This window comes from Theobroma cacao, chromosome 9, assembly GCF_000208745.1.
Source record: "Theobroma cacao cultivar B97-61/B2 chromosome 9, Criollo_cocoa_genome_V2, whole genome shotgun sequence".
In the NCBI taxonomy this organism is placed as follows: domain Eukaryota; kingdom Viridiplantae; phylum Streptophyta; class Magnoliopsida; order Malvales; family Malvaceae; genus Theobroma; species Theobroma cacao.
In genome coordinates, this window is record NC_030858.1 from 13,642,976 (window position 1) to 13,667,900 (window position 24,925).

At 32.7% G+C, this 24,925-nt stretch overlaps 2 long non-coding RNA genes across 3 annotated transcripts; one reads left to right on the plus strand and one right to left on the minus strand.

The window, feature by feature from the left end:
* LOC108663316 lies at positions 493 to 2,322 on the plus strand. 2 transcript variants are annotated; one of them, XR_001929271.1, is made up of 3 exons: positions 493 to 530; positions 1,180 to 1,262; positions 2,135 to 2,322. It is a non-coding gene; the product is annotated as an uncharacterized LOC108663316 (long non-coding RNA). The 2 variants fall into 2 exon arrangements; XR_001929270.1 differs by having other exon boundaries at positions 2,140 to 2,322.
* LOC108663315 lies at positions 17,091 to 18,394 on the minus strand. Its single transcript, XR_001929269.1, has 3 exons — positions 18,364 to 18,394; positions 17,643 to 17,718; positions 17,091 to 17,217 (listed from the first exon to the last, which is right to left on the minus strand). It is a non-coding gene; the product is annotated as an uncharacterized LOC108663315 (long non-coding RNA).

Sequence of the window (24,925 nt, forward strand, 5' to 3'; positions counted from 1 at the left end):
TAATTTGGAGTCAAACCGAAAATTTCACTATCTAGGGGTAAAATGGTAATTTTACCACTCGAGGACAAAATGGGAATTTTTTTGAAAGCTATTGATCACATTTGACTTATTGGAATATGATTTGAGGTTGAGAAGTGAAAAATTGTAATCCCGGTATTTTTTGAAACATAGGGGTAAAATGGTAATTTTACCACTTTAGTGGTAAAATTGTAATTTTACACTACCCGACACTTGTCCAGCACATGGATTTAATCCAATATTATCATGGAAAATTGAAGGAATTTATATGGTGGAGAGAGAAAGCTTAATAGCTAAGAAATGACACATGGATTAATAATAAGGTGACATGTGTCAAGTTTATAACCATTTATTATTTAACTTTAAATTTAGCACAAAATCAGCCCATTTTCTTCATATGGCTGGCCAAAGGAAAACAAAAGGAAGAACAAAAGAAGAAAAGAAGAACAAGAACCCTAGGTGGGAAAATTCAAGGGAAAATTGGTGGATTTCAAGTAATCAAGCAATCAAAGGTAAAATTTCTTGATTTTGACTTGTGATCTAACTTTCCCATGCATTTTTCCTTATTTTTCATGGTTAAATTTCATGTTTTCATGGTGAATTCATGGCTGGCCCAATGGGTATGGAGAGAGAATGATGTTGGATTGATTTGATTTCAAGTTATGTTAATGTTTTTAGTTAGTTAGTGATGTGTAGCAAGAAAAGCCAACAAGAAAAATTCATTTTCTCCCATTACCCATAAGAGGTCGAATTTTCTAGGGAGAATATTGAGGCTGAAATTGATGATATTTCATGATATTTTGGTGATATTTGATGTTTGGTGAGGTTAGAAATTAAATGGAAAATTTTTGTGTGAAAATCTAAATTTTTGCTCAACGTATAGACATGTGTGATTATTGACCCGGGACTGATAAATTGAATCTCATTCACAGTCACTGAGGTAATTTAGGTATAATTGGAGTGTAGAAAGTGAGAAGAATTGATTTGGAGTTAAATTGGAGATTTTAGCTAATTAGACCGAGTATAGTGTGACTTAGGTCGAATATCACATTTAAACGATTAATCGGACATTTTGCATTCCATATCATGCATTAGTCTAAATTAGTTTAATTTCGATTTAGTACCAATGTAGTAAGTTTCTCGATTTTGTACTGTGTCAAGGTGGTGAGTCCTCCGACAAGGGCAAGAAATTTGTACCCGAAGATCGATAGTTGGAGTACTATAGAAATTCGACTCCTGAAATAGTGAGTAATCTTACTATCGTCTTAATTATCTAAAGTGGTTTTTATCCGATTTTATGATTTTATGAAAAATAAGTTTAAATGGCAAATCTTTATGTTTTATAAACAAAATGTGTTTAAACAAAATGATTTTATAAATTGTCTTGAAATTGAAAAATGATTTTGAAAAATAGAGTAATTAGAGACTACTGATAAGTTGTAAATTTATGATTTGAATAAATGGCTTATGTTAATGTGTTGGCATGACTGGCTGGGTTGTGGTTTTTGTGAATTGTATGAATTGTTCTATTTTACATTTGCAAGCTGGGTAGTATTAAATTAACCCTGTCATGCTGTCAAAATTTTATTATATGGTGGGTATTGCTTGCTACAGTGGGCTGGGTTCTGGGGACTAGCCTATTAGAGGGGCACGAAATCCTGACATATTTTACCTTGATTTGAGAGGCGAGTAGGGTAACTCCCGAGGTATAACTTTTGGAGTTCACTTCACGCCAAACCACCACATGAGGGGGAACTTGGCCAACGCCAAGGAACGGCTATATTTTCTAAATAAAAACAGATTTATGAGTATATAACTTTTTAATAGCCTTGGTGGACTCGGTTTGGGATAGCCCTCGGCCAAGGTATCCTTGATAATTGAGTAAGAGAATAATTTTTGGCATGAACTAAGTTTTAAGAAATTCATAAGCCATGTTGATTACTCGATTTAAATGAATTGAATTTTATTTGGTTGAAATGAGTTGAAAGATGATAAATTAAAGTATGATGATTTATTTTATCTGTCTCTATTTACTTGACTTTAGATATTTTAGATGGTATTTGTTTACTCACTGGGATTTTATAATCTCACTACCCTCATTTTCACCCATTTCAAGCTCAGAATAGATTGTAGATAGCTGATCGCATCGAGGACTACCATTGGAATTGCATTTTTCAAACTGTAGGTTCATAGTCCTCTTTACTTTTGAATATTTGGTGATCCCACTTGTTACTGTAAATTAAATTTCATACTCTAGTTATCTGTACTACTGTATATAGGAATTTATATATATTTTACTTAATATTTCTTTTATTTTTCTATTATATCCAAATAAGCATAATTTCGTTTTAAATGAAGATTTTAGACTTTTAAACTCATTTTGATTATGAATTATGTGTTTTGTACTTGTATATTACATTTTAGCCGATTTCGAAATTTTTAAAAAAAATGACCAAAATACCCTTGTGAGACGAAAATTATTATTTTATTTGTTTTAAGTTGGAAACAGTTTAAAATCTTTTAGAACGTGGTAATTGGCAACAGTTACTCACAGGGGAAATGATAAGCTGATATTAAAGCCTTACGGGGTTCCGGTTGACATTCCGAGTAATGAGTGTTGATCGGGGCATCGCGACGATTGTCACGGGCTCGAGGGGAGTTTCAGGTTGTGACATATAGAGTCCCTATTAATTAATCAGGATATACTTAAAGATATAACAAATTACGATGGTTAAGCCCTATCAACCTTGGACTGGTAATGGTTAAGCCCTCATTACCTTTTGGACATCCCTTAACAATGGTTAAGCCTCTATCGCACTTGGACATTCATGATGCATCATGGGAGTGGAATCAACGCCTCACTCTTGGAGTTGAATTTACACCTCACTCCAAAATAGTGACAATGGTAAAACCCTCATCATCTTTGGGTTACATACAAATATATCATATCTCATAACACCATGTACTCATACTCATATCATGTGGTATGTGGAAACTTCATTATGTACTTGGTAACATAGCCTTCAATAAGTACTTTTTATCATTTCATATAGTAGTGGAATTTGCACCACATACTTAACATCATGGCTTTCAACATGTATTATTTCTCATATCATGGGTTATATGGCAATTACCTCACATGCCTTTAACATAATTCACATTATATGGAAATTCTCATTCATATGGTATGTGGCAATGACATCACATACAACTTAATACACATACATTATATAGTCATTCAGAACTTATCTAACATGTGGAATTATCATCACATGATTATAACATCCTAGCATGCTTTAAGCATTTCATACATATCTCCTTGAAATGGTGGTTTTGGTGTAAAACACTTTAAAGGACTTGTCCCCCTTATTGAAAACTTATATATAATAAAATATTTACATATATATATATATATTAATTTTGAAAACCATTTTCAAAATGATTTCTCATCCACAAACACGTTTTCACTTAGCAACACATTTATGAGAAACCATACTCATTAAATCATGCTTCAACTTTACATACTAAAATAGTTTGAAAGTGGTGGATCCACTCACCTTGACAAAACGTGCTTCTAAGCCTTACTTTGTCAAACCTTGCTCGTTCTACAACATTCAAGCTCAACACAATGTATCACAACAATTTCTACCATAAATTTCCTATTTTTCCAACAAACCTATTTATTTGAAACTAACTGATTAAACCCATATTTTTGGTTTCAAGCCAATAACCCACAATACTTTAAACCAAAATCATATAACTTACCTCCACAACCTTATTGAAGAACAAAAACCCCTAAAATACTAGCTCAAATTCGGATTAAATGAGCTAAAATTGATAAAACCTTAAGTTAGGTTGAAATATTGTGATTAAAACCCCAAAAATGCCAAATCTTACCTTAGATTTGAGTTTGGAAGGTTGAATGGGGTTTTAAGTGGTTGGAGGAAGGTTTGGTGGTTGTTAGGGGCAAGTTGAAGGCTGAGAAAATGTAAAATAAAGACTTGGGCTCGTGTTGAGCATGTTATATTCTATTATGTCGAAAAGGTAGTGTAGTCGATTTTAAGGGTTATAAGGTCAACTGGGGCTTCTTAAATATTCAAGATTTTCTTGGTGATCTACCTTAGGGTCTACTGGGGCTTCTCAATTCTTTAATATTTTCATGCTTTCTACCATAGAATCGACTTGTAACCATTTAGGGTTGATCCTTCAAGTTCAAACTTGCTAAAATATGTTCTTTTGGCTTTCCTTTTTCAACCATTCCTTCAAACATAATTCATCCATAAATATAACACAATAATATAGGAGAAATTACATTAAATGACAAGGAATTCTGATAGATAATCACCAGTAACGCATTATTCATCAAAATTCAAGTTTTCACCTAATTTTAAAAAATGGAAAAAATTGGGGTTTCACATTCTTTCCCCTTTAAGAAAACTTGTCTTTGAATTAATATAAACATAATAGCCTAAGCTACTTAAATAAATGTGGGTACTTTGCCCTTCTCTCATATTCAAGCTCTCACATCACCTCCTCACTATAGTGATTTCGCTTGTTCACTTTTACCGAGGCTATCTCTTTAGAGTGAAGTTTCTTAACTTGCCTATCCAATATGGCTATAAACTCCTCTACATAACTCAAGTCATTCTACGATGGAATGGTCTCATGTTGGATCATATGAGACAGATCTGGGGGCTACTTCTTATGTTAGTATGAGCCCTACAAGCCAATTTCTAGTTGTATGGGAATCATAATTTGAGATATTTGTGTATGACATTTTATTACTTATAATAATTTACATGAGCCATGGCCTACCTCCACCAAGACCACAGCCTCGACCAATTAATTTTCAGAAATCATAATTGCTCTAGGACTACTATAGTGCTATAATTTCGACAAGATTTTTTACAAACTTCCAAAGAAAATTGGGTGAAGTGGTAAACATAAAAGTTGTATACTTTTCTCTTAGCTTTCCAATGGTCTAATAGTTATCTCATTTGGAGTTCGGTAGAAAGAGTTATGATCATAATACCAAGACATGTGCAGTGAAAACCTACACTTCAAAATTGCTTTCCTTCTTCCATTAAAATTCTTCTTTCATTAAACACATACAAAAGAACGAATAAATCAACAACAACTTATCTTAATCACATTAACATCAAATTAAGTATAAAATTAACTAAGATTATATTGACTTTCCTAAATTAACTAATTTAAAATAATTTAAATAAAACCTACTAATTTCTATGCATTACTACTTGAACTAAGCTAAATTACTATCAAAATTAAGCTCAAATAATTTTATATCATAGAGTTATTAGTATTCTTACTCTTAAAATCAAATCTTACCTAAAATCATCCTCGAGCATTAATTTCACTATCAATATTTTACCTTTATCCATTTTATTCTATGAAAGACCATTTTAATTGGATTTAATTGAGTTGAATACCTGATTAAATTCACTACCATACCAAAAAATAGTAAAAAAAATATATCAATTGAAATCTACACAACTATACCAATTTCAAAAGCCAAAGTCCTAAAGCAAATAAGCATTATGCTATCTATAAACAAAACTCATGAAAAAGGACATAATACGTAAAAAAAGTCGTTGAACTATTCAAGAAAATTTAAATAAGCCTTTATTCTTTGTTGCATACAATCAAGCTCTTATACTTTTATTGTGAGTCAAATAAGCCCTAATGACCAAAAATTGATTGACTATCGTTATTCATGACGTCACTTGTCATTTTATACCATTTGATGTTGATGTAACATGTTGATATGCTGTAATAGATTACAACATGACATGTTGATATGTCATGATAACATGGTCACATAACATTTTTCACTTTTCACATCAATGTCATGTCAACGTCACCTAGATATAAAAATGACAAGTAATATTTTAATTACTAATAGTTAATCAATCGTTAGTCATAAAGACTTATTTCATCTAAAATAAAAGTACATGATTGTTGGTCCCAAAAGGAGTGCTAAAGGGAGGTGAATGGCACCTTAAAAATATTTTTGAGGGTTGTTTTTGAAATTTAAATTTCATTTAGAAGATTTAGATGGATGGTTAAGAACTCGTGAAGGTTAATGAACACCAAGTCAAGAAAAGTTAAGAGAAGTGGACAAAACATAATATTTATAGTGGTTCGGTCTGTTTGACCTACATATACTACCTTGATCTTCCCAATCAATGGTTTTCAACCCAACTAGTGGAATTAGCAGCTTATACCAAGCTTTTACAAGGTGAGTTTTTAACCTAAGGTCTAAACCTTTTCCAGTAAATCCTAAGTTTACCTTAGCTTAGACTACCCTTAGAGTGTCTCGCTCACTCTAAAAAAACAAGAAATAGAAGATAAAATGAGGTACAAATGATCACCTAACTGATCTAAGTTGTACAAGCTTCAGCACAAACACTTTTACAAATATAGGAGTGGAATACAAGTGTAAAGAGAAGGTTTTTAGTCTTTTAAGCTCAAAATCACTCTTGGTAGCTTCTTTCTTACTTCTTTGACTGTTAGAGGTTCAATTTATACTTAGGGAGTCAAATTAGCTGTTAGAGATAGTCTCTAGCCATTAGGAATAACTCTGATACCATTTTAGCCGTTACTTTATCTTCTAGCATTTAAATTTAAATGCACAGATAGAGTTCCATTAATTGGTTTCAGGTAGGCTCTAACTGATTAGCCCTTCTCTAACTTGCATTGTCTTGTAACTCTGTTCACTATGTTAAACAATTAAAGAGACTCTAATCGATTAAAAAATCTCTATTTTCAAAGTTTTCTATCTACTAAACTTCCTTTAATTGGTTAACCCTCCTTTTAACTGATTAAAGCATATCTCCCTTCATCTTTAATTGATTAAAATATACTTTAACCATTTAAAATGTCACGACCCGGAACCTCTCTCAGGCCCATGACAATCGCCGCGACGTCCCGATTGACACTCATTATCCGGAATGCCAACCGGAACCCCGCAAGGCTTACATATCAGTTTCTTTCCTTTCCTGTGAGCAATCATTGTTAAATATTGAGTTTTTAGAGAATATTTACTATTTTAGATCAAAAACAATCAAAATAAAATTTTCGCCACACAGGGGTATTTTGGTCATTTTTTTCTCAAAAATTTCGAAACTGGCTAAAACGTAATATACAAGTACAAAACACATAATTCATATTCAAAATGAGTTTAAAAGTCTAAAATCTTCATTTAAAACGAAATTACGGTTATTTGAATATAATAAGAAAATAAAAGAAATATTAAGGAAAATATTCTATTTTCTTATAAAACAATATTTATAGAGTTATACGTGAATAATTTTTATAGCGTAAAAGCTAAATAAATTTATACATACTGAAATACAGTAAGCCAAAATATTTAATTTAATTTACAATAACAAGAGGGCCCCCGAATAAACAAAAGTAAAGAGGACTGTGAACCTACGGTTTGGAAAATGCAGATCCAATGGTAGTCCTCGATGAGATCAGCTATCTACAGTCTATACTGAACCTGAAATGGGTGGAAAGGAGTTGGGTGAGATTTTGCAATCCCAATGAGTAAACAGACATTATCATAAATATCTAAAGGCGAGTAAAATGGAGGCAAGTTTAAACAACAAATTTCAACCCATTTCATAATGTTTTCAATTTATTTCTTAAACCATAAAATATTTGTAATTTACCAAAACAGTTGTTAAGGCTTATGTCTTTTATTAAAACAAGGCTCAAGCCAAAACTAATCCTCGGGGATACCTTGGCCGAGGCATCTAACCGAGTCCGCCAAGGGTGTTAAAATATTCACACGTGAAACACATTTTTATTTTTAAAACCAGCCGTTCCTTGGCGTTGGCCGAGTTACACATTCACGTGGGGGTTCGACGTGAAGTGAGCTCTAATACTACCCCAGGAGTTACCCTCCTCGCCTCTACAACCGGAGTAACTATATAACTGGGTTTACCGTGCCCCTCTAATAGGCAGTCCACGGAAACCCGTCACTGCAGTGACTAACCCACCAATTTTAATAAAATTTCGACAGTATAACGTGGCTTTTATTTATTTATCCAGCCTGCATAGTAAAAACAACTTACATAAATTTCCCAATGCACTCACAAAATATAGCCACATATACTCATTTCTCATAAGCCATTCCTAGGAAAATATATATTTTTCAAGTCAATTTGCAGCCTCCAATTACTCAATTTCATAATCAATACAATATATTTTTATTTGTCACATTTATTCCTAAAACATCAAAAATCCCGTTTTAATCTCGTTTTCATTTCATAAAATACATAAAGGGCATTTAAAAATAAACTCTAGATAATTTACAATAATAATAAGTTTACTCACCGTTTGTACAAACTAAAAGCTTTCTAAGCGCCCCGATCACTACTCGTCGGGTACGACTTCTTTGCCTTTTCCGGAAGGCTCTCCTCCTAGACACATTACAAAAATTTACACAATTCATCACATTGATGCTAAATCACTATATAATTAACTTAAATCCTATACTAATGCATGGTATGAAATGCAATAGCCTAAAACGGCTTAAACGCGGTATTAACCTATTTTTGGCACTTTGCCCGATAAATTGCTAACGCGCTCCATTTTAGCTCTAAATCATCCCATTCTCTCTCCAACATTTCTAACCATTAAATATCAGCCAATAACCTTCTAAAAACAACAAAATCAGCTCACTCCCTTCCTTGGAAAATTCGGCCAAAAATGGGACATTAACTCGGTTAATTTTCTACTTTGTTTTTCTATCACGTTTAATCGTTTTTCATCATTTTCTCTTCATTTTCCTTAGAATAAAATCAATTCATCATCATTGTACAGCATTGAGCATCCAGCCAAGAGTGGGTATTGTGAAAATTTAATGATTTCTTGCCCAATTTAATTTCTAAACACATTTAACTAACTAAAACTATCAATTTAACTAAAAATCAAAACCTAAAAATTTCAATTTCTCTCCCCTAGAATTTCGTCCAGCCCTTGATATCACTTTTTGATCTCTCTCCTCAAGCATGCTAAATGGAAATAAAGGCATAGGAAAGGTAGAAATCAAGCTAAAATCGAAAAATCTTACCGTTAGACGCGTAAACGGTCGAAAACCGCGAATTTCCCTTTGAATTTTCTTGTTTCTCTTTGGTTTTTCTTTTTTTCTTCCTTTCCTCTCTATTTCCTCTCTTTTTCTTCCTTATGGCCGGCCAGCACTCAAAATTTGGGTTTAAATGGCTGACTTTTCATTAAAATAATATTATTTCATTTAAAAAAATGCCACGTGTCACTTTCCCATTGGCCCATTTTTAAAATTTCATCCATTTGTTTCCAAATTTTCACCATACACTTGTCTCATATATTCATAGCTTAGATAAAATTCTCAGACTCATCCAAAGTCTCGGTGGAGTAATTTTTAAAATTTACACTTTTGCCCCCGTAAAAGTCAAAAATTACATTTTTGCCCCAAAAATTGAAAAATTGCCCATAGACATATTTTTCATCCCTTATACTCATACCATTCTCCAATTTGTCAAATTTGATCTAAATTCTCTCAAAATCTCAAATTTTGTCCGTGGGTGGCAAAATTACGATTTTGCCCCTACACTCCAAAAATCACCAGAATTAAACTTTTTCACTTCCTATCATTAAATTATACTCCAAATAGTTAATCTTGGTCAAAAATTTCACTCCATGATCAAATTATTATCTTAGGTGGCAAAATGACGATTTTGCCCTTGAACATCAAAATTTCCAATTTTACCCCAAATGAACCCTCGAACTCCGAACAATCATTTTTTTCATTCCTGGACTATAAAATATTAAATTTCATCATACAATTCCTATTTGAACTAGTTCGAGGTTAAATCAACTCAAGTGTACCGTTAGGTACGATATCGGGTTTCGTCTTTTCTTATCTGCTTTCCTAGCATAATAACATGCTACTCAGTGCATGTATGTCATGACATGTATTTATAGGGTTGGGTTTTACATAAAACTTCTTGGAATTGAATTTTTTCATTTTGGCTCCTTTCAACAGTCATCTTCACTTTGAATTTAAACTTCAGCGCTTCAAATCTGAAGCTTTAACTGATTAACCACTTTGCTTAACCTGTTAGCAAACTTCTATTTTTAACTTCTGTATTTAGCTTGCAACACCTTCTTAATAGGTAAAGCCTGGTGCGAATCGATTAAGACTTTTCTGCATTTCTTTTATACATCACCCAATTAAGCCTTAACTGGTTAAGGCTCCTCCTTAATTAGTTAATGAGGTTCCGTTTTCACTAAATATTTTCTTCTTTCTCACTTTAATTAATTAACTATCTTTTAATTCCACTTGCCTTTAATCACCAATTTTATTAGGGAAATTAACTTTATCTTGCACACTCAAATAGTGAAGTTAGACATTAATCAATAAGGAATCTTTTGTTATCATAAAAAACATATAAAGTCAACAATCTCTTTCTTTTATTTTTTTTTATGACAAAATACCCCTAGATTAAGAGTGCAATGTCTATGTTCAGTATAAATACTTTAAATTTTTGTGCATAATTAGGATTGTTCCCCTTTAGTTAATGCATCTAGTTTTCTTTAAAGATTTGCAATAAAATATTTATAATGTTCGTAGTAGCTAAACAAGATATACAATATCCATAGTAGCTAAGCAAGATATATTGAATATCCATAATAACTAGCACAAAATATTCAACACAACATAACTAAGCATCACACACTTAAATTAAACTTAAAGACCTATCAGACTCTATTTAACTTAGTCTTCATTCTCTCTTTTTTTGTCATCATTAAAAAAGATATTCAAAACTCCCCCTTAATTAGTGCATTTAAATTTTTCTTTAATCTTTGAATTAGACTTTAATGAATGGGAATCATAAGCACTCATACAACTAAGTCATACAAGCTTATAGATGTAGTTCAATACAAATAGAGATATGTTTATTAAACGTATAATACGACACAACACGTTTAACATGTTTAATAGATGGTTCGAGTTAAATTTTATATGACATAACACAATTTACAATCTGTTTAATCGATTAACACAATTAAATAAAATGCATACAATTATAAATCAAATATAACTTTATCACCCAAATTTAAAACTAATAATTGTAAAAATGATTATAACAAAATAATAACATCCATCAAACATAATAACACTTACCATCATCATCAACCAACCATGATAAAATCCATCTCCATCATCATTAACCATAATAAAATAAAGTAGTTATATGGAGGTTTAAACAGGTCATAATTGGGTTATATATGTGTTGAGTAGACAAATTTACACGATTAATTAAATAGGTAATAAAAGGTAATGAGTTATTCGGGTACACTTTAACATGATTAACTAAACAAATCTTAAACAGGTTAAGTGGGTTTGACATGTTTAAACTATGAATTTTTTTGTATCTTAATCTAGTCAACACGATTAAAATAAGAAACCTAATTACCCTTAACCCAAACTGATTAACTAATTAATATGGAGTCTTATTCAGTTATGGTAAAGCTAGCGCTATACAAAAGCAAGACAAAAAAGCCTTAATTAGTTGGCACAAGACTTAACTGATTAAGAAGGTGCAAAAAGCGAAACATAGAAGCTCGCTAATCGATTAAGCGAAGTGGCTAATTGGTTAAGGCTCAAACTTGAAGCACCTAGAAATGCCCAAACTCAAATGCAAAGTGATGTTAATTGTCCAAAGGTGCCAAACCAAAAGATTCAAAGTTGAAGAATTCTTTATTGGTCAGAGCCCATTTTAATTAGTTAAAGATGAAAGGAAAAAGGCCTTAATCAGTTAGTAAGAGCTTTAATTAGTTAAAGGATGATTGATAAAAAACAGTGTTTAAAGGTGATTGAAAACAAAAAGTTATTAATCAGTTAAAGCAGCTATTAACTAATTAACACAATGAAACAATTTGCAAGTTCAAGAAGGCTTAATCGATTAAAACCTACCTTTAATCGGTTAATAAAGCACTGTCAATAGATTTGAAGTTAAGCACGATAGGACAAAATAACGACCAGAAACTGTTTATAATGGCTAATTTCTGTTTCCAACAGCCAAAAGTGATTTTTCAAGTATTTAACGCCTCTCCAACCATCAAAAATCAATGAGAGAAGTTCTAAAAAGTTTGAAAGAGCTTAGAAGAGCAAAAACCTTCTCTTTTACACTTGTATTCCACTCATATCTTGGTGAAAGTGTTTCAGTTGAAGCTTGTACTACTTAAATCAATTAAGTGATTATTTGTACCTCCTTCTTTATCTTTTTATTTCTTGTTTACTTAGAGTGTTTGAGGCACTCTAAAGGGTAGTCTAAGTTAGGGTAAACTTAGTACTTGTTGTAAAAGGGTTGGAGTTTGGATTAGAAGTTCACCTTGTAAAAGCTTGGTGAAAGATGTTATTTTAATTGGTTCTGATGAAGTTGGGTTGAAAAACCTTGATTGGGAAAATCAAGATAATAGATATAGGTCATGTAGACCAAACCACTATAATATTGTATTTTGTCCACTTCTCTTAACCTCTCTTTTCTTGGTGTTAGCTAACCTCAATAAGTTTTTAAATCATCCATCTTATATCTTCCAAACGGATTTTAAATTTCAAGCGTTACCTCAAAAATATATTTAAATACTATTAAGCTCCCCTCTAGCACTTCTTTTGATACTAGTAGTCTAAACAGACCCTAAGTCTTCACTTTTATTTGGTGTAATCAAGTCTTCAAAAGCTATCAACATATTAAACTCGTCCTTTTCCCTTCATTAGAGAATTGACAAACTCATTTAACCTCAAGTTTTCATTACGGTAAAATGAAAAATTAAGCCCTTAAAGTAAATTGACCTATTTGGTAAACTATTTTTTTTGAATAAACATATAAAATATGTCTTAAGAATTTCCTTTTCCTATTAGGTTAATGAATGGTAATTTAAATTTCTACCTTTAGATGTCACAAAAGAAGTTTGTTTTCTCGCAATAAGTAAGAGATGTTTGGTTAATTATCCATTTTATATTCAAATTGTAATCAAATGTTTGATGTAATACTTAAAGTTTAAAAATATGTAAGTATTCAAACTTTTAATTTTTCAAAAAAAAAAAGGTATTCAAAGCTCATAAATTTGAAATGAAAAAACAAAAAAAACAATTAAAAAATTATATCTAGTTTAATTAGAATATTATTATTTAATGTTTTTAGATTTTTTTACAGTTCAAAATTAAGAGTTTTTTTGAATTGTTAATAAAATAGTCCTAAATAATTTATTTCTTTTTTTTAATTTTCCTTTTTTCTTATATCTTTTTTTTTTATTTTTTAAGTTGATAAACATTGAATAGAAAATATTTTTATTATTACTAAATTAAATTAGATTATGATATTCTTTGTATTTGTTATTTTTTCAATTATTTGAGGATAATTAAGACTTTTCATACCTATAAATAATTGTTGATGGTGATAAATAATTAATAAGTCAAATAATACATTTGAAACAAGAAGGACCAAAACGTGCTTTAGTGTATTAAAAGAAGATTTTGTATTTCACCGGCATTCGCACTGACAGCACATTTCAATAGCTCATATAACTTTGAAACTTACTTGGGCTTTCTTGAGTCTGGTTTAAATACCAAAAATACACTCAAATATGGTCAATCATATAATTGGGCTTGTACTAAATCTTGGTTTAGCAGAAATTTGGGCCGAAATTGTACTGAAATGTGGGGATAACCCACCCATGCATTTTTTTGTTTTTGGAAGAGGTTAACAGATATCAATGATTGATTGGCTTCTTTCAATTCAAAAATTAATAGTATCAAGAAGGTCAAATTAATTGGAATATTTGTCGTCTCAACTGAATTACAAAAGTCATTATATTAAAATTGAATTTTGGTTTCCGTTTTCTTCGACATAAATTTTAAAAGTCGTTTTAATTATGCTCTTTTTACGATTTTAACAGTATTTGTTTAGATTTAATTGTATTATATAACATTTTGAAAATATTTTAAATGAAATGTTGCTAACAATGTTTATACTTTATTAATCGTTGTTAAAGGCGAAAAAAATGTAACCAAAAATTTAAATTACAGTAATTGTTGTTAAAGGGGTAAAAGCCAAATACTCTCCTCCAATCATTCTAAAAAGACAGTTTAATTTTTTATTTTAAAATAATATTTTTGGCCTTTTGACTATTAACATTGTTATTAACAATTAAAAAAAATTAGGACTTAACATCACATAAATATTTTAAGACACAAATGACTCTTATATCATTTTCTTTCAATTTAGGCATATTCTTTTTGAAAAAAAAAAATCTGCTCATCCTCTTCCAAAAACCTTGATCAGAAAAAAATAGTTAATCGTTAAAAATAGGATTTTGAACACAAAAAAAAAAAAGATAAAAAACTAAAAAAAAATAAAAGAAGAAAAGAAATGAAAGACCTTGACAGATACATCTTCCATGGGATTGATGTTAGTGAATTTTATCCTCTTTAAATGGTAGAAGCCAAGAAATATCAATAACTTTTTCGTATTTTTTTTCCTTTCTAATCAAAATTCCTTTAGTTAAAAAAACTAAAGTTTTGATTTGTCAAATCAAAACACTAGTAATTTTCGTCTCTTTCTCTATTATTTAGGTAGCAGGTTTGATTTGTCTATGGGTGGATGTTGGATTTATATGATCTTATTGCAAGTTCTTTTTGTGGCTGGGGGTTCAATTCTTGTAATTTTTTAAATCTGATGGGATTTTTTATATTGGTGGAAAGAGGCTTTATTGATATTACAGAAGATTTAAGGGTCTAGATAACAAGTGGTCTTGTTAGTGAATGGTATTGTGTATGTTGTTATTAGGTTTGAATTTAATAATCATTTAATTGTGATGACGATGGGTTTTTGTATTGACACAAATAATAAGGGGTGTGATAATCTTCCTGTAAATCACTCTAAGCTTGAGTATCCTTTTTGCAAGGCAACCCAACACTCATGCTGGTTCAAATTTATGTAGTTTTTGTAAGGGGTTGTAGGTTGTTGTGCAAAGTCTTCAAACTAAATTGAGGAAAACTTGAAACAGCACTTTGTAGCTTCTCCCCATATAAATACAATGATCTTATCTAAAAAAATAGCTAAAGTTGTGAGAAAAAGAAAAAGAAAAAGAAATCAAAATCCAAAGAGAAAAGAGAAAATTCTTCTAGTTATAAGAAAAAAAAAAGGAATTCAAAGAATGAGTGTTAATTATTACAAAATTCTTCATATGGACTGAAATGCAAAAGATGAAAATTTGAAGAAAGAGTATCAAAATTCCTTCAATTTTTTTTATTAAGGTTTTTGGAAAAGAAAATAGATAACATGTTTCTTTTATAAAAGAGGATATTCGTGTTTGAAATATTTATGTAATATTGAATTGAATTTTTTTTAATTGTTAACAATAATGTTAACAATCAAAGGACCAAAAGTATCATTTTAAAATAAGAAAGGGGAAAGTGTCTTTTTACAATGATTGGAGGAGGTTTTTAGATTTTACCCCCAAATAAGTGTATCTAAAGTCAAAGTTTATTGTTGTGAGTTAATTTTATGGCTTTTATCAACTATAATAAGTACTAGTATAGGTGCTATATATAGTAATATTTTTAGCTTAAATAGAATAGTTGATAACAAATGTGATAAATTCTAATACATATGGTAAAGATATCATTTTATAAGTTATATTGCTTGCCTCCACAATTTTATCTCAATTTTTATCTAACTAGCTGTAACAAAAATTTATTGGACAACTTCAAGAATGGGATCTAAAAGTCAACAGTTAATGCATGTTTAAGTAACCAATAGATCTTAGTTATATTAGGTGAGACAAACAATTGGCATAAAAATGTTGGAACAAATAATATATTTCTCATTTTACTTAAAGGAAATGTTAGGTGATATTTATAGAAAAAAAATTGTAATTAGTATATTATCTTTTATTTTTGAATTGGTTATAAAAAAACATTAAATGAAAGTATTTTGTAAAATAAAAATTTAACTAATCTTAACAAGTACTGCCTATAAGCACTCATTAATACGATCTTTCACAATCTTAAAAAAACTCAAACTTTTATCTTCGAAGTAGAAGTTGTTTATTTCATCAAACAATTATTTCTATTTCATTACTATCAATTGTTTTTCAAACTTCAAACTAAATATAGCATTATAACCAATGACGGAGCCAGAATTTCATGTTCGCGAGGTAAAAATAATGTCTATAAAATAGTCATATTAGAAATTCAATGTTTGTAAGGACAAAATTATAAAATTAAAAGAAAAAGTGGTCAAAACTATAAAATTTAAAAAAAAGCAAGGGAAAATTATAAAATTTTAAAACTTTTGAGGGAGTAAAGTGTCATGGACCCACATTTCTAACACAAAAGAAATACCTTATAGGTGGTGGAAGGTCCATGTTTATATACCCAAAACTCACCCCATCTCTTATTGATGCGGGATTCGTAACATTCTATCTCACCCAATGGTGCAACGCCCTCATTGTATTGGCTCTTTACCCATAGAGGAAGGGGATTCTTACACTAGTCTAGGTCTACATTGTCACGACCCGGTACTCCCTTCGAGCCCATGACATTCGTCGTGATGTCTCGATAGACATTCATTACTCGGAATTTCAACCAAAACCTTGCAAGGCTCTCGCATCAATTTTGCATCTCCCATGTGAGCAGTAGTTACTAAATATCATGTTTTTTGGGAATATAAACTATTTTGAAGTCAAAACAAATAAAAAAATAATTTTTATCACACAGGGGTATTTTGGTCATTTTTACCCAAAAATTTTGAAACTTGGTAAAAATACAGCATACGATCGAAATATATACATTGCTTATTTAAAAATAATTTTAGTAATCTAATTCATCCATTTAAAATAAAGTTTTGGCTAATCAAACTAAATAAAAATATTAAATAAAATATTTCATTTTCTTATAAAACAATATTTATAGAACTCTGCGTAAATAATTTTTGTAACGTAAAAGTAAAAAAAATTCATACATACAGTGGCACACGCAGCCAGGTATACAAAAGATTCTACAATGACATGTGGGCCCTCAAAATAAACAAATATGTACAAGAAGGTAGACCTTTGATTTCTAAGGATGTAAATCCTAAAGTAGATCATCGACGAAATCAGCTATCTACAGATTATCCTGAGCTTGAAATAGGTGAAAAGAAAGGGTGAGTTTTTATAAACCCAGTGACTAAGCAAAAGTTCATCTATAATATCTAAAGCCAAGTAAATGGAGACAGTTAAATCATCAAATCATAATATAGTTCATAACATTCAAAACTCATTTCAATTCCTATAAAACAATTACATTTCATCAAAATAATCAACAAGGCTTATGATTATCTTAAAACCATATATTAAAACATATATCAAAACACGAGTATATAGTCTCCACTTACTCAATTTCCAAAACCAGTATTCAGTCTCAAAACAAGTTATAAAACTCATTTCATTTAACCAACACTTATGTTTTAAAACGTAATAATTTACCATTTAAACTCATTATTCTTTAAAACATAAAAACGAGTAGAAACAACTTTAGATAGTTAAGATGAAAGTCTGTTACTCACAATAGCAGGAGTTTAGAGTACTCATATTCTTGGTCCTCGGGCACAATATCTTTACCCTTATCAAAGAGCTCACCACCTATACATAATACACAACACGTAATTCAATATATTTGTGCCAAACTATTATAAAACTATTTCAGGCTCTATATGAATGCATGACATTGAATGAGAATTGTCCGAATAATCACTTAAAGACGGTGTTCTACATGGGTTCAATTATGATCGGATTGAATTGGCATTCGACCTAACTTGCACTATGCCTTGTTTAATTAGCCAAAACATCCAATTCAACTCCAAATATCTTCATTACACTTCCAATATTCCAAATACACTAAAGTACCTCAATGAGCTTAATTGTGACTCAATTCACCGTAATCGAAATTCATTTCGATTTCGATATCCGATACCATAAATCATCAATTCCTAGCTAAATAACATGATTTACAACCAAATCCATCATCAACATGCCCTATGGAAAATTCGGCCAAATGAGGGTGGTTGAAGAACATGTGATTTTCTTGCTTGTTTTTCCTTCCAAACATCACAAAATGACTAAAAACACTAGGATATTATGAAAAATCTAGCAAAATTCATCACCAAAACTTCTCTCTCTAGATTTGGCCAGCAAAGGTTTCCTCTTGGAAACTTGAATTTCAGCCATGGAGAATGAAAAAGAATGCATGGGAAAGGTAGATCACAACCTAAAATTAAAAAATCTTACCTTTACTTGCTTGATTCCTTAAAATCCAAATATTTCTCTTGAATTTTTATTTCCTAGGGTTTGTTCTTCTCTTTTACTCTTTGTTCCCTTGCTTGGCCGGCCATAAGAGTGTGAATGTGAAGGTTTTAAGTGAGTTTATATAGGCATTTAAAATAATATTAAAGCTTGACACTTGTCACCTTTTAATTGATCCATGTTTAAAAACTTAATAATTAAGCATTCCATTCCCACCACATATAATCTCTCACTTAAAAAAATAATGGGTGAAATTCATGGATTTGACAGTGTCATGGTGGTCTAAAATTCTAAAAAAATTCCAATTACGTCCCTGTGGACGCGTAAAATGACCGTTTTGCCCCTATGTTCGGAAAAATATCGAAATTAAAATTTTTCACTTCTCAAATTCAAATTATGCTCTAATTAATCAAATTTAGTCAAAATATCATCCAACATTCTAATTTTACCCTTGAGTGGCAAAATGACCATTTTGCCCTTATGTTATGAAAATTCTCGAATTAATTCCAAATCAATCCTCGAACTCCGAATCACCATATTAAGACATTCTAAGGTTCAATAACTCTCAAATACATCCTAAAATCTCTATTCAAACTAGTTCGAGGTTTTAATCGACTTAATTGTAGCACTAGGTACGATACCGACTTTTAACAATTCTCCGATACATTCACTTATGCAAACATTCTATCAAGCACATGAATGACATGACAAGTATATAATAGAGTAGGGCTTGATAGCACTACCCTCCTTAAAATAAAATTTTGACCTCCAAATTTCACTTACCGGACTCGGAGAAAAGATGCGGGTATTGGTTTCTTATCTGGTGCTCAACTTCCCACGTCATCTCCTCCATCTGAGCATTTTTCCACAACACCTTAACCATTGGAATGTTCTTATTGCTCAACACTCGATCCTTTCGATCTAGAATACGTACAGGTTGCACCTCAAACTTCAAATCTTCTTGTAACTCAATCGGAGGTGTCTCGAGGATATGGGAGGGATCAGGTACATACTTCTTCAACATTGAGACATGGAAGACATTGTGAATTCGATCCAACTCTGGGGGTAACTCTAGTCTATATGCCACTGGCCCAATCCTTTCAATAATACGAAAGGGTCCAATGTATCTAGGATTGAGCTTTCCTTGCTTTGCGAACCGAATCACACCTTTCATTATCTAACAAGATACCACAATTTACTACAATAATATAATCAAATAAGACTTAATACCTCAAAGTATTCAAATCATTACCTTTCCAAGGAGAGACCTTAAGAAAAACTCTATCATCAACTTCAAATTCTAAATCTTTTCTCCGTTTATTCGAGTAACTTTTTTGCCTGTCTTGAGCTGTTTTTAATCGCTCTCGGATAACCTTGATCTTGTCATTAGTCAAATCAATCATTTCTACATTAAACAATTTCCTCTCACCCATTTCATCCCAATAGAGTGGAGTTCGACACTTTCTCCCATACAAAGGCTCGTATGGTGCCATCACAATACTGGACTGAAAACTATTGTTATATACGAACTCCACCAACGGCAAGTGTCTATCCCAACTCCCAGTAAAGTCAATGACACAAGCACATAGCATATCCTCCAAAGTTTGAATGGTCTTTTTAGACTGACCATCTGTCTATGGATGAAAGGTAGTGCTAAATCTTATATTAGTTTCGAGAGCTTATTGGAATTTCGGCCAGAATCGAGAAGTGAACCGGGGGTCTCGATCTGACACGATAGAACCTGGAACTCCATGTAATCTCACTATCTCATCTATATAAAGCTTAGCCAGTTTCTCAATGGAATACGTGCTATGGATAGCCAAGAAATGGGCGGACTTAGTCAATCTATCCACAATCAGCCAAATAGAATCCTTCCCACTCTGCGTTCGCGGTAAACCCAATACAAAGTCCATAGTCACATGCTTCCACTTCCATTCAGGGATAGGTAGAGGCTGAAGAGTACCCGATGGTTTCTGATGTTTCGCCTTAATTTGTTGGCATGTGAGACATTTTGCTACAAACTCTACTATGTCTCGTTTCATACCCGACCACCAGTAACTTTCCTTGATAGTCCTATACATTTTGGTGCATCCGAGATGTAAAGCATAGGCAGAAGAATGAGCTTCTGCCAAAATAGCCCGTCTCAGCTGATCATCTTTAGGGACACAAACCCAATTCCCAAGCATCAAAATACCATCATCACTAAGTCTGAACTCATTAGTTTCTCCATTTCGCAACTTTTGTACTTCCCGTTTCAACTCATCATCAGACTTCTGCAATTCTCTAATTTGGTTCAACAATGAGGGTCTCACAACAAAGCTAGCAAATAGGGTTCCATCCTCGCCATTACTCAACTGGATCCTTAGAGATTTCATCTCAAGTAATATAAAAAAATAAGAATTTCGAAGTGATGCTAATGAAGATAAGGATTTACGACTCAAGGCATCTGCTACAACATTTGCCTTTCCTTGATGATAATCAATTACTAAGTCGTAATCCTTAATCAACTCTAACCATCATCTCTGTCTCAAGTTGAGTTCTTTCTAGGTGAGCCAGTATTTCAAACTTTTGTGGTTAGTAAAAATTCGACAACGATCACCATATAAGTAATGCCTCCAGATTTTTAATGCAAAGACTATTGCTGCCAACTTCAAATCGTGGGTAGGGTAATTCATCTCATGCTTCTTCAACTATCGAGAAGCATAAGCTATTACTTTCTCATCTTGCATTAACACACACCCTAATCTCAATTTAGAGGCATCACTATATACCACAAATTCTTTCCCGCTAATAGGAAGTGTCAAAACGGGAGCGGAGGTCAACCGGTTCTTTAGCTCTTGAAACTGACTCTCGTAGACATCATCCCACTCAAACTTGATTCCTTTATGAGTCAAACGAGTCAAAGGAGCAACTATCAATGAAAACCCTTGAACGAACCTCCTGTAATAACCGGTTAAACCAAGAAAACTTCGAATCTCTGTCACCATTTTCGGTTGCTCCCACTGTAAGATCGCCTCAATCTTCTTGGGATCGACATAAATTCCAGCTCAAATCACAACATGTCCCAAGAAAACCATTTCCTTTAACCAAAACTCACATTTGGAGAACTTGGCATAGAGTTGTCTCTCGAGCAAGGTTTGCAGCACAATGCGCAAATGAGTAGCATGTTCATCATCATCCTTCGAATACACCAAGATATCATCTATGAACACTATCATTAACTTATCCAAGTACGAGTGGAACACCCTATTCATGAGGTCCATAAAAACTGCCGGAGCATTAGTCAGACCAAAAGGCATAACCAGAAACTCATAATGCCCATAACGAGTCCTGAAAGCAGTCTTGGGTACATCCTGCTCCTTGATCTTCAACTGATGATACCCAGACCTCAGATCAATCTTAAAAAACACCGTGGCACCCTATAGCTGATCAAAAAGATCATCAATTCGTGGTAAAAGGTATTTATTCTTGATGGTCACTCGGTTCAGTTGATAGTAGTCGATACATAACCGAAGAGTGCCATCCTTTTTCTTTACAAATAAGACTGGTGCACCCCAGGGAGAAATACTAGGGCGAATAAAACCCTTATCTACTAATTCTTGCAGCTGGACTTTCAACTCCTTTAATTTTGCCGGAACCATCCGATATGGAGGAATGGAAATAGGTGCAGTACCCAAAATTAAATCAATAGAGAATTTCAACTCTCGATCATGAGGTAGTCTTGGTAATTCATCTGAAAACACATTAGAGAACTCATCTACTATTAAGACATCCTCTAACTTAGGCTCCCCCTTTGAGGTATCAATCACATGTGCTAGATAAGCTGGATACCCTTTTTGCAATAGTTTTAAAGCTTTGATAGCCGAGATTACATAGGATGGTAATACTCGACGTTCCCCTGCAAATACAACTTCTACTCCCTCAGAATTTTGAAGTACAACTTCTTTCCTAAAATAATCCACTTTCACCCGATGTGTAGTCAACTAATCCATACTCAATATCAAATCAAAATCCCAAATTTCTAAGGGAATTAAATCAGCCTTGAATTCTTCCTCACCAACCATTATTCCACAATCTCTATAACAAGTGTTTCTAATCAACTGCTCTCCTAGAAGGGTATGAACTACAATTTCTTCCTCTAAAGGTAACAGGTTCCTATCAGAAAAGGATGCAAATGTCGTGCTCACATAAGATCTATCCGAACCAGAATCAATTAAGACATAAGCATCTTTGTCAAATATAAACATGGTACCTGTCATTGCACTAGGTCGAACTCGTGCCTCTTCCTCTATCACAGCAAAAACTCTCGTCGGAGTATGCGTCTGTGGTCTGAAGGTTGATATACCGAGGTATTACTCCCCACACCAGACCGCATCGCTACACCCTGTTTCAACTGTGACCCAGAAGAATCTCTTCTTTGTATATCGATGCGAGTCTGTAGAGATGAAGTAGCTACAGTAACTCATCCTAGCTATGGACAAGCACTCTTTATATGACCCTGTTAACCACACTAAAAACACCGCATGCGCTCCCACCATGGCCCAGCATGAAATCTCCCACAATTACGGCATTTGTCAAAATTCGCAAAACTCTTTCCAGAAGCACTCGTCGCTGATCTACTGAATCTAGGAGACTTTTGTTGCGACTATTGAGATGGGGGTCGGGTAGATGCTATTGAAGTAGTGGTAGCGCTCCTTGAAGTAGATAAATCCTTGCCCTTTTTAGATGGCTGACTGGATGATGTATTCGGATTCCTTCTCTTAGCAAACTTAGCCCGAACCTTCCTATTCTCAGTCACGAGCTTCTCAGCCTGTAAAGCCATTTGCACAACCTTTTATACGGCTCCTTACCCGTTACTATCATACGGTCTCTGATTTCATTTCGGAGCCCTTTTTCAAAGTAATTAACCTGATCCTGCTCAGTCTTCACCAGATCGGGCACATAAGACATTAGCTCGTTAAAACGAGCCTCATACTCCTCTATTGTCAAACTCCCCTGTTTCAGACTCAAGAATTCCCTCTTCTTTTTCTTTTGATGAAAATGAGTATAATACTGATCGTCGAACTCTTATAGAAAATCTGACCAAGTCAGAGGAGTAGTAAAACGAGACTTCACTGAGTTCCACCAAGTACGAGCCCTCTTCTTAAGCAATCTAGCGGCCACAATCAATTTCATATCATCATCTAATTTCATATCTGTAAGTGTCTCTAATACTTGAATGATCCAGTCTTTAGCTACGGTTGTGTCCAAATCACCTATAAAAGAAATACAACCCAACTGCCTAACCTCCTTAAGTTTCTTAGAAATCGATACATCGGGTACTTGTAGTGGAATAGGAGGTGGTGATGATGGTGGCACTGAGCGGCCGAAGGAACAGCAAGAGAAACTTAACCAGCTTGAGCCTGGCCAATAATAGTAGTGAGGAAAGCTGCCAATGCCTAAACTGCCTCAGGAGGTATAGCAGGACTACCAGGAATACCAGTAGGTGCTGGAGGATGTGGAGGGTGTGGAGGAGTTTCAGTATGTTCAGCAGCAGGTGCTGCCCAAAAAGTAGACGCAGCTAATTCCCCTTCTATAGGATTTGGTTGACGATGTTGAGAACGACCTCTTCCCCTCTCGATTGATCTAAAGAGAGGTGGGCGTCCACATTGAGGAGGCATAATGATCTATAAGAAGAGACAGTACGAATTTAGACAACTTTAGGTTCTAGATGCAATTGTATGCATTCAACTCAATCTAATCTAACTTGGGGCCACATTGATACTGTAGTTTTTTAAAATAAGTTTAAAACTAAAAGCTCTGATACCAATCGAAATGTCACGACTTGGTACTCCTTTCTAGCTCATGACATCCGCCGCGATATCTCGAAAGACATCCATTACCCGGAATGTCAACCAAAACCTCGCAAGGCCCTCACATCAATTTTACATCTCCTCTATGAGCAATAGTTACTAAATATCATGTTTTAAGGGAATATAAACTATTTTTAAGTCAAAACAAACAAAAAAATAATTTTTTTCACATAGGGGTATTTGGGTCATTTTTACCCGAAAATTTTGAAACTTGGTAAAAATACAACATACGATCGAAAATATACATTTCTTATTTAAAAATAATTTTAATAATCTAATTTATCCATTTAAAATAAAATTTTGGCTAATCAAACTAAATAAAAATATTAAATAAAATATTCTATTTTCTTATAAAACAATATTTATAGAACTCTGCATAAATAATTTTTATAGCGTAAAAGAAAAATAAATTCATACATACAGTGGCACACGTAGCCAGGTATACAAAATATTTTACAATGACATGTGGGCCCCCAAAATAAACAAATATGTACAAGAAGGTCGACCTTTGATTTCTAATGATGTAAATCTTAAAGTAGATCATCGACGAAATTAGCTATCTACAGATTATCCTTAGGAGTCACTTAAAAGCTCGAGGGGTCCAATAACAAGAGGCCGTCATCGAAGAATGAAGATCGCATTTTACAATAGTAATACTTGCATGTGTACACTAATTAATGGAAAAACATATGGGA